Here is a 10608-nt window from a genome sequence, read left to right on the forward strand (position 1 = left end):
TTTACTAAAAAAAATTTGTCCCATAAAGAAAAACCATTTTTTCCTATTTGTTTAAACAATTGCATTTTAAACAAAACCTATCCACTTCTCGTAAAATTAACCAGTACCATTGGATTCAGCGAGTCAAAATACATAAGATTAACTAGTTTTTACCTTTTGCCTCTTGAATGCATACGGGAACATACCCAGCTCCCGGACTACTTAGGATACACTTGTTTCCACAATGTGTTTCTGGGAGGGGTCCGTAGATATCTAATGAGATTTTGTCATTAGGCTTTAGTGGGGCGTCAGGTATTATGCTCTCCCTTTGATATTTTATTCTTGTTGTGTTTTGGAGCTGACAGATGGGACAGGTTTTAACATACTTTTTTATTTCTTCATCCATTTTTGTTCAATGTCCTAATCGCTTGGCTTTGTGCAGTGTATTTTGTTCGCCTAGATGGTCTGCGTGAGCCTCTTTTATGACTTTCTCTTTTTCTTCCTTAGTTAGTTCTCTGGTGCTTGTGAAACATATGAGGAAACTTAGATCGGGGTACAGAGTGGATACAAACTCTATCATTTCTTGGAGTAATTTTGTTTCTTAGGGACTTATTAATGGGCCTTCGATTAATAATCTGATCAAAGAGAGTTTCCTTGCTAGAATTTCTTCTATTACCAATCCTAGTTTTCTTAGTTAGCCATTGTTCTTCATTGTATGGTGGTAGGCCTTCTTTTTTATATTCTTCCATAGGTTTCCTATAGCATTAGGCTTAATTTTAATTTTTCCAGGAATTGTTTGGGGTCTTCATTGCATTAAATCTTCGTAGATGTTTCCTGTTTTAACAACTGCTTGTTCCTGGTTATTATTATTTTCATGTAGTGTTTCGGTTTCCAAAGGTTCGGGTTCTTCTAAAGTTTTCTTTGTTCTTCTTGGTGGTAGTTTTTTTTCTCTTTCCTCTAATGTTCTTTCTTCAGTTATTTTTGGTTCATTGAAAATTTCCATGTCTGGTAATTGGTCTTCTGCCTGTTCTAGCGTCAGGCTTTGCGCGTATTCTACTTCGACCATTAGGCAAGCTGATTTTATAGCTTCTCTTAAAGTATCTTTTGTTATTGCAAATACTTTTACTATATCGTCGTTGTAAATCGGGAAAAGTCTAGAAAGGCAGTCGGCTACCTTGTTTTCCTTTCCTTTGACATACTCAATTAAATATTTGTATTCCTCTAAACGCAATCTCCACCATAAAAGCCTAGAACTTGGGTCTTTCACATTGTGGAGCTAAAGAAGTGCTTTGTGGTGGGTTTGGATTTTTCATTCTTTACTTAAAAGATATTGCCGTAATAGTTTGACTGCCCAAACAATTGCGAGGAGTTTTTTTCACTCGTAGTGTAGTTCTCCTCAGCTTTGTTTAATATTCTGCAGATAAAGAGGCATATGTGCCCTTCTTGAGAGAGGACTGCCCCTAGTCCGCAGTTAGATGCGTCAGTAATTAGGGTAAACTGTTTTTTAAAGTCCGAAAACTTCAGGACTGGTGCTGAGGTTAGTGCTTTTTTGAGTATTATGAAAGATGCTTCACATGGTGGTGTCCAATTGAAGGGTGTATCTTTTTGTGTCAATTTCGTTAGAGATTTTGCAATAGTGGAAACTTTCTTATAAACTTTCGGTAATTACCCACTAGACCTAAAAATGATTGTACGTTCTTAATTATTTTGAGTTGTTTGAAATGAAGTATTTTTTCAACTTTTTCGGTATTTGGTTTGACACCATCTTTGGTTATGACATGGCCAAAATATTCGAGTTCGGGTTTTAGGTATTCACATTTTGTGGGTTCAAGTTTTAGTCCTTGTTCCGTTATCCTTTTAAATTCCATTTCTAGATTTTGGTTGTTTTCTTGAAGTGTGTTGCCAAATATGACGATATCGTCGATGTAGACGAAGCAGTTTTTGCCTATTAAACCGTGGAATGCTCGGTCCATCATCCTTTGAAAAGTAGCAGGGGCATTTTTTAAGCCGAAAAGCATACGATTGTACTCAAAATGCCTCTGTTCTGTTGAAAAGGCTGTGAATTTTTTACAATCCTTCTTCGGGATTTTGTGGAAGCCTGCGCTTAAATCGAAGGCCGAGAAGAATTTGGCTCTTCCTAGCTGGTCTAATATATCGCCGATCATTGGTAATGGGTAGGCGTCTTGATCAGTATCTTTGTTGATCTGCCTATAGTCGATTACCATTATCAGTTTGCCTCCCTTTTTGGGGACTATCCATAAAGGTGAGTTAAAAGGAGATTGGGAATGACTTATTATACCCTTATCGAGAAGTTCTTGCGTTTCTTCCAGAGCCAACGCTTTATGTTTTTCGGGGAGTTTGTTTGATCTTAGATTGATAACTTTACCAGAATTAAGGATAATTTCATGCTCCGTTAGTGTATTGGTGTGTTGATGGTTTTAATAGTTTTAATTTTCTCGAACTGTGGGTTATCAATTACTCTAGTGGGTTTGTCCAAATAATTGTAGTATGGCATTTTGCCATACTGTATTTTGCCGAAATAATTTAAATGGCATGCTTCATTTGTGAATTGCAGATCGTTGCCCATAGCAAATTTTTTTTATATTTAAAGGCTGGTAGGTTGGGGATGGCTCCTTTTTAAAGTAGATTTATCGCGGCTCCTGAGTCTAATAGTAATTTTTATTCCTGTCCATCACTTCTTCTTCCTCGTATTGATTTAATTTCTCCACATATGGTAGAGATTCTGCTGATTCTTCGTACTGGATTTGTTCCTCCATTTCTTCCTGGGTCATTTTTTTTGAAATGGTTCCAATTCCTGATCTAATATATTTCTTACTTGTGGGGGTCTCTTTTGGTGTTGGCCTGGTAGAAAATTTTGTGTTTTATTTGAGTAACACTGGGCTGCGAAGTGTCTAATTTTTCCACACTTATGGCATGTAATTTTTGCTCTTTCTGCCAAAGGTATATTTTGTTTCAGTGCTTTAGTGCCCGTGCTTCCTGAAGTATTAGCTCCTTGGCGTGCGGGAGTTATTGGTCGGGGCATGAAGCGGGGTGAGGGTTTTGGTGTAGGAGGAGCGTTTCTTGAAGGTTGGGCCTTTCTCAACCACATCTCATATTCGTTTGCTTCAATTTGTGCTTCTGCGATGTTGTTTGGTCTCATAGATCGAACTTGTACTCCTATTTCCCTTCTGAGATTTATCATGTATCGGTTGCGACTTTCTTGTTCTTCAATTTTCAATCTAATTCTCCTTTCGTCTTCGTCTGTAGGGGATTGTGCTTGAACTGCACATTTGAGTTCATTAGTGATTTGTTTGCACCGCCAAGAGAAATTTTGTACTGTCTCCGATTGTCCTTGATTGCATGAGCCTAGTTTAATTTTTATTAATAGAACGAAACCGGTTTTTTTGAGGTTTAATTCAGAAAAGGTATTGATAGGAGAAAATTTTATTGCTCTTTCAACTTGACCTAGTATTCTTTTGGCTAATATAAAATCGAGCAGCAATTGCGGTTGAGAACACTGTGATTTTATTCGTGTGACGGTTTTAATAAAGTCCTCCATGCCCATATCGTCTTATCCATTCAAAGGACAAATGGCTCTAATAAGATATTTGGCTGGGATTCCTTCATTGCGTCTCATTGGTATGGTTGTGGGATTCCTAGTTTCCGTTAGGTTCATTCTTTCTTGTTGTCGATTCCTTAGGATTTCTTCATTTCTCAGTCGCATTTGCCTATCCTCCTCTTTTTCTGAGTCTCTATCATCGGTTATTAGTAGTTCTTCGCTGAGCTTTTTTGAGTTGCCGGGAATGGCATAGTCAGTTTCAATATCTCCTGGCTGTCCTACTTTGACTGCTAGTTTTGAAATTTCCTCAGTTCTGATTTTGTCTGCTTGTTTAATACATAATATTCAAGGGCCAGATCGTCGACTTTCTGCATAATTTGTAGGAATAACTCATGAGTGGACAGAGTAGAGGGCTGTTCTCGACTTGGTGATTGCGTGCGTGAAGTCATTGCCACGGTGTGAAATAGGATATCGTCTAGGGGAAAGGAAGAGACGCTGTTCGTTGAGTCAGATCTGTACTCTGTGGCAGTCCTATAGTTATTAAACGCCAGTGTAGTGTCTATGGGCTTATCTTATTTTTTCGGGTGTCTTTCTTACTCGTACAAAGATTTGTGTACTTTTAAGTATTTCAATACAGTGGAATGGAGACACAAGTTGCTACAAACTGGTATCTATTCCAAAGTAAGGTTATTTTATCTTTATTGCCGATTAACAGAGCTTGTGAGCACACGAAGTATGTTAAACGTGAAACTACCAAAACTTTGCTCCACCGAACAGAAAATTAACTATTATTTTCTATTCGTTACCTTGCTCAGACCATAAAGGAGACTTATACTCTTGTGAGTTTCAGATAATGTGTATCATTGCTTAAATGATTACGGTGGCAGTTTATCGCTTCGGTGGTATCGTCTTTAGACAGTGGACTTTAGACACCGTTAATAGGATGCTGCTGGATGAGTGATGCGTCGCTCTGCTATCGCTGTTGCTGAATCAGCTGCTTGGCTTTACCGAGCTGCTTAGTTTTACCGAAGTATATCTAGTACCCTTTCAATTTTGTTAACGGGATTTTACCGTGGTAATATCCCGGAGTTCCTTTGCGTTGAATTCCGTAGAATTCTTTTTTCCTGGGTCCGTAGATTCCAGGCCTTTCACAGATATTGACTTCTATTGGATTCTTCTTGATTTTATCCGCAGATATTTGAAGATTGAAAAGTCAATCCTGGCAGGATCGTCAAATTTAATGATTTAAAAACCAAGATGATGTTTTTAAAAATATGTGATATCTTTTATAAGATACCACGATTCTTTGTTACAAGATTACAATACAATTACGTACTAAGTAATTAAACGAACTGACCTAACAGGTCTCACGCTCTGCAATATATAATTCTTACTGGATGCTAGGTGGAAAAAACTCTTGCTAACCTTCACATGGTTAAAGATTTAATTATTTTGTTGACAAAATTTTTTTGCTTAATTCAACTATTCTTGATTTAAGATTCAAATCTTTTTCTCTTTTGCAGAATTTATCGTTTTTTTAAAATTCTAATCATTTTAGTTGAAAATTCTATTACTTCGTTAAAAACTTAATTATTTTTTAAACATTTTATTATTTTGTTTAAAATTTTATTATTTACTTTAAAATTAAACCTCTTCTATAAATAAATTCGCCTTTTTTGATAGAAAATTGCTTCTTTTAGATTAAAATTTTCACTATCTTCTAACAAATTCGACTTTTTGGCGTAAAAAATTAAAATACTTGAATAAAGATCTAACTATTTTGTTAGAAATTCGGGGTGTCCTTAGTTTCAATTTTCTTTTTTTTATTTGGATACTAAGAAAAATGTTTGGTCATGATTGGCTATCCAGCACTAGAAAAAGGCTCGAAAAAGCCGCCTAGAATAGACGTTCTAGGACTGGCGTTTTAGGGGCTTTACTCCCCGGTAATAAGCGTAGAATAGAGAAAAATTAATATTTTCAGATTTCAGCGCAAAAGTGAAGATTATTCTATTATTTTGAAAGCGCGATATTTCCATCTATCTAAAATTCCACAATATGAAAAAGATACCTCCTAAACTTACTCACTTCTATTTCCATAGCGACCGCCATACAGTTTTCTATTCTCCCAAAGAGAACGTGTTTTCAATATATTTAATTCCTTCTAATTGTACCGGCAACGCACCTCACAGAGATATTTTTTATTCCTCAGAAGTGGTCATCTTTTGATTTTATTTAATTCCTTCTAAGAAGTTCACAAAATATGTGTAAAAAGTTGTTTAAATTCCTTCATGCGGAATGTAAATTCAGAAATTTTAATTCTCACCAATTCAACTCTGCCTCTCTAGAGTTAAAATTATTTAAATTAACACATTTGCATAGATTTCTTTGTTGCATTTTTTAAGACGTTTAAATAAATTATTAAAATATAAATAAATATAAATTTGAATATTTTTAGAATTTATAAGTTATAAAAAGATTTAATAATGAAAAATAGGTTAAATAAATGCTTTCGTTAAATTTTACTAAGTCGATTGAGAGGAATAGGATTTGCACATTTTCTGTTCTCGTTTGGGGATTTTTAGACGGAGGAAAAATCGCGTATTCATAGGAATACAAATTCTTAATTTTTCTGAATTCAACGCTTGTTACCGGGTCAGCAGAAACTACGTTATGCAGAAGCAAAATCCTATTTCATACCGAAAATACGTAAAAAAATAAAATTAGATTGCTGCATTTACTTACTAGTGTTAGGAATTATATTTTTTTCGTAGTTTAATCTTGACTTTTTCAAACCATTATTACTTGGACATCATTCCGCCTTTCCTTCTCTTATTTGAGCATGTATTTGCATGTGGTGACTCTGATGCGCTGCTTATTTGCGATTCGCTTGAATCTGCAAATAAAGATTTTAAAAAACTCGGTGTAACAAAATAATTGAATATAAATGAAGGATTATACTATTCTCTTTGCATATTATTTTTCTTTTAAAAATTGGTTTCATTAAGTTTTAATGACCTTTATTTTTATTACCACTTGGTTTGCCTTCATAGTTTTCTCGCGAATTTTGCATCACTTCTGCTATGCTCGGAACTTGAAAATTTTTTTCTTCTGCCTCTGGTGATACATTTAACTTTTTTCCCAATATTTTCTCTTCGTTGTAAGCATATTCTTTCTTTTGCAGTTTTTTCAATCGCTTTTTTGCTTCTGAGAATGTTTCTGTAATTAAATTCGGGTTCTGAATTTTCTTGAACAAATTATAGCAAACATAAACTAATCAAAAATAAAATAAGAATAAATAAGAAAATAAGGAACTTACTTGCATGATCCTGAAAATCGATAGTATACTCTGCCCAATATTGAGGTTCATCCGAAAAGCTTCTTAGTAGTTTATTGAGCTCCGTTTTAACGCTCCTATAGGAGCGTTAAAACAAAGCTGTCATATAAACGGAGCTATCATATAAAACGGAGCTATCATACGGAGGCGGTGGAAATTTAGTTTCAAACTTTTTTGTTTTTGCGTTATATCTTATCCAAGGAGCTAAGACAATATCTAAAAGCTTTAGTCCCTTTTTGTCAGTGTACCCGATAAAGGAAAGTAGCTTGTAGACAAAATCGTCTACCATACTTTCATCTATGTCAGAATTGTCTAAAAAATAAAAACTATTGGTATAAATGATCATTACAAAAAATAAACACGCACGTTACGCGAGCAGTTATTCTTTTTTTTGTCTAGCGCGATTTTGAATTAAAAATTAATAATTATTAATAAGACATAAAATTTATATTTTACAATAATTATAATCTAAAATGAAAGAAGAGCAAGGACAATATTTTTCATTATTGATGAAAATTGAAACCTATGATTTTTTAATGACAACAGAAATTTCAGACGAAAAAGGAACTGCACAAAACATGTGCAATTTTTAAAATAATTTATTATTTGATATAAAAGTTTTAATTTAAATACACAAAATATTAGAAAACATACATTTTTATCAGTTTACATGAGTTTTTCCACAATTTTTCTTATTAAAAAGGATTATTTGTATATTTAATATTCTAGTGATTCTTTGATAATGAATACGACAATTCTGTTCTTAACTTTTGCAGAAATTTTTCCTAAAATGATAAAGGTATTTTATTTACAACGCTTAGCCATACTAAATGAGGTTTAATGCATTCATCTATTAATAATGATCAAGGGTTATCTGCACCATTGATTTAGCAAATCAAAATCTCAAAATAAGCTTCTGAATGTTTCCAAATATTATTGTTAAAGGTTATTAAAGGTTTTATTTTAAAAGATTAATTTTAAGCTTAGGAGATTTCAAAATTCATTAAGGTTGTTGGAACTAGGAGCCAACCTCAAAATTGAATTCATGTTTTACTCAATAAATACTAGAATTACATAGTTTTCAAATCATTAGGGCCAATTCCTGTATTGAATAAAATTTTTATTCGGAGTGAAAAATTGGTTAATTTTAATAGCTCTTATGTGAGAAGTTTTTTTCGAATGCTGGGGTTAGAATAAAAAACAAACACCTTATACAAAAACTATTGGAATTATCTAATGTTCCACTCCGAATGAAGATTTAATTTAAAAGAAGACTAAGCCCTGATTATCTAGAAAAGATGTGATTCTAGTATTTCTAGAATAAAATGAGAGAATCCAGTTTTGAGATTAAGTCTCGATTCTAACGCCCTTACGTCGAAAAAGAATTTGGAAGATTTTAGAACAATCTTTTTGATTTTTGCAGAATTTAAAAAGAGAAAAAATTTAATTTTTTCAAGAGAAAAGAACATTTAAACGTACCTGTCGACATATTTTTGCCAAGATGTTTTCTGTCCATAAATCGCGCAACAAAACGTATTTACACTAAATGGCGACATGGCGAACATCTGATTCTTGCAATCCGGTTCTGGTCATTGTTGGTAACTTCTTTGGTAGCAGTTTTGGAATTGCATTGCACGATGAAAGTTGAGTACTGTTGGTAGCACTGAATAGTGAAAAATAGGAAATACTTTGAATTTGCACTGAAATTCGTAAATACGTAGGATAAACAATTTTGAATCCCATTAGCTATTATATATTAATTACTTTATTTTTTTAAGTGAAGACTAAATAAAACGTTGATGCATCTATACGTTTTATACATACTATTGCTAAAAGAAAGGTAAAATCATTTCCAAACATTCAGAAAAACTCATATTCTTCAGTTCATTTAAAAAATACAGCTTGGATACGCTGGGGCTTACATAGCACACTTGATTGCTACCAGAATTGCACAAGAACAGGAAAGAAGCCATTGTACAGGGGCATTTTCATATTTCGCGCCTTTAAAGTTGCATTCGGATCTGCCATTCGGTCAAGTCCGTACATCTTCGGATCAAGTATATCATAGTTTCCATGCATGCGTTCGAAACTTCAAATGGATACAAGTGTCAAAAAATATAGATTATGTTATGTAGTATTTACAAATAATAAAAGTTTTTCATTAATAATGAAGTGAGACTTGTGGACGGACAATTAAACGTGAATTTTCTTCTGTGCCAATAACATCATGGAATGGCTGCTAAGTGGCAAATACTATAAATTGGTAATAATATTGTGCACTTTTAGTGGGCGAAGAGTGAATTATGTATAACGCTTATTTGAGGCATAAAAAAAAGTATGTTGTGAATAGACAGGATTTGTTTTGAATAAAGTGAATAAAATATTACATGCAAAAATTTTAATTGACATTACCTACAATTCCTTACAGCGATTTCGGTAAAAAGGTGAAAGCGACCATAACCTCGAATTAATGACAGATCGGCCCGGCATGTTTATTATACTTTCTATTGATTATTCTTTACCAAAGAAATGTTTTGTGATTTGGTGTGTTTATTACTGACAGTGTCGGCCGTAATAATTTAAACAATAATTACCTGATAATAATTTAACAATAATAACTTATTAATAACTTTAATAAGTAACACATTATTTATGAAATTAATAGCTGATTTCCATTTTTTTCACAGATCGAACATAGATAAATTCACATCAGGAAATGCAGATGGATTTTATGCACGTCAGCTGGTTCATTTTAATGAAAATTATTAGAAAACCGTGATCTCTAGACCTTATCCCAAGACTAGGGATTGATTAGCCTAAAATTAATTCTGAGTCATTCTGATGATATAGGTGTATCATAAAGATATCTCGGGGTAATTTAACTTGCCTGAATTTTTATCAATAAAATATTTGGGGATATTTTGGTATTTTAGAAAATGTTTTCTCTGGACCTCATCCTAAAATTTTGTTTGATCAACCATTAAAATAAATTAGACTCGTTGGTGATAGAATTGTTTAAAAAATTTATTTAGACAAGATAATTTAGCTCAGAATTTTTATTCCATTTTTTTAGAAATTATTCTATTTTGTTTAAAACGCAATTGTTTAAACAAATAGGAAAAAATGGTTTTTCTTTATGGGACAAATTTTTTTTAGTAAATATGGACAATTCTAAGCATAAAAGTTCTCTTGCAACTTTTTTCGTTAAATGCATATTTACAAAGTTATAAATTTTCAAAGTTCAAAATTTGACGTTTTTTGCAAACTTTGAGTATCGATTATTCTTGACCTATTGAATATTTTTCGAAAATTGAAAAAGCAACTTGTTCTTTGAAAGCTCCTCTGTTTATTCATTGTACGCGACATTGGATTAACCAGTCGGAAGCCTAGTTATCGCAATTTACAAGTAGCGCCTTTTGTGTGCGCGACAATGCGTTTGGCGCTTATGGCCGGCGCGCGGCGAGGTACTCGCGGCCTTACTGAAAAAAGTATGAAGTTTGTCCCGACTCTTTGCAGTCAATCAATCAGTTCTCACCAAATGATTATTTTATTATAAATAAATATTGTTTTATTATCGACTAAATATCATACACTGTTTGTACGTATCAAAATACTCAAAATATGGATATTTTTTCGCTCATTTTTGTTCATCAGTCTTATTAAATTTATTTTTGCACGTATTGTTTTTTTGACACAAACAAAATGAGCAACATTTTATTTTGGCTTCTAAACAACA

General features: G+C 33.2%; 1 long non-coding RNA gene across 3 annotated transcripts in view; it reads right to left on the reverse strand.

Annotated features, from left to right (window-relative positions):
• LOC117174848 overlaps positions 1-8942 on the reverse strand; it is a 21110-nt gene extending 12168 nt beyond the window's left edge. Inside the window, exons 1-5 of one of the 3 annotated variants that reach the window (XR_004467381.1) lie at positions 8697-8942; positions 8352-8535; positions 6855-7184; positions 6554-6754; positions 6281-6431 (exon numbers count right to left, since the gene is read on the reverse strand). This is a non-coding gene — a long non-coding RNA (uncharacterized LOC117174848). Of the gene's footprint in view, positions 1-6280; positions 6432-6553; positions 6755-6854; positions 7185-8351; positions 8573-8696 lie in introns of all 3 variants that reach the window. The other 2 variants (XR_004467380.1, XR_004467379.1) reach the window with 2 other exon arrangements.
• Between the last annotated feature and the right edge of the window lie 1666 nt (positions 8943-10608).

The sequence above is a fragment of the Belonocnema kinseyi genome, chromosome 6 (assembly GCF_010883055.1).
Source record: "Belonocnema kinseyi isolate 2016_QV_RU_SX_M_011 chromosome 6, B_treatae_v1, whole genome shotgun sequence".
NCBI lineage: Eukaryota > Metazoa > Arthropoda > Insecta > Hymenoptera > Cynipidae > Belonocnema > Belonocnema kinseyi.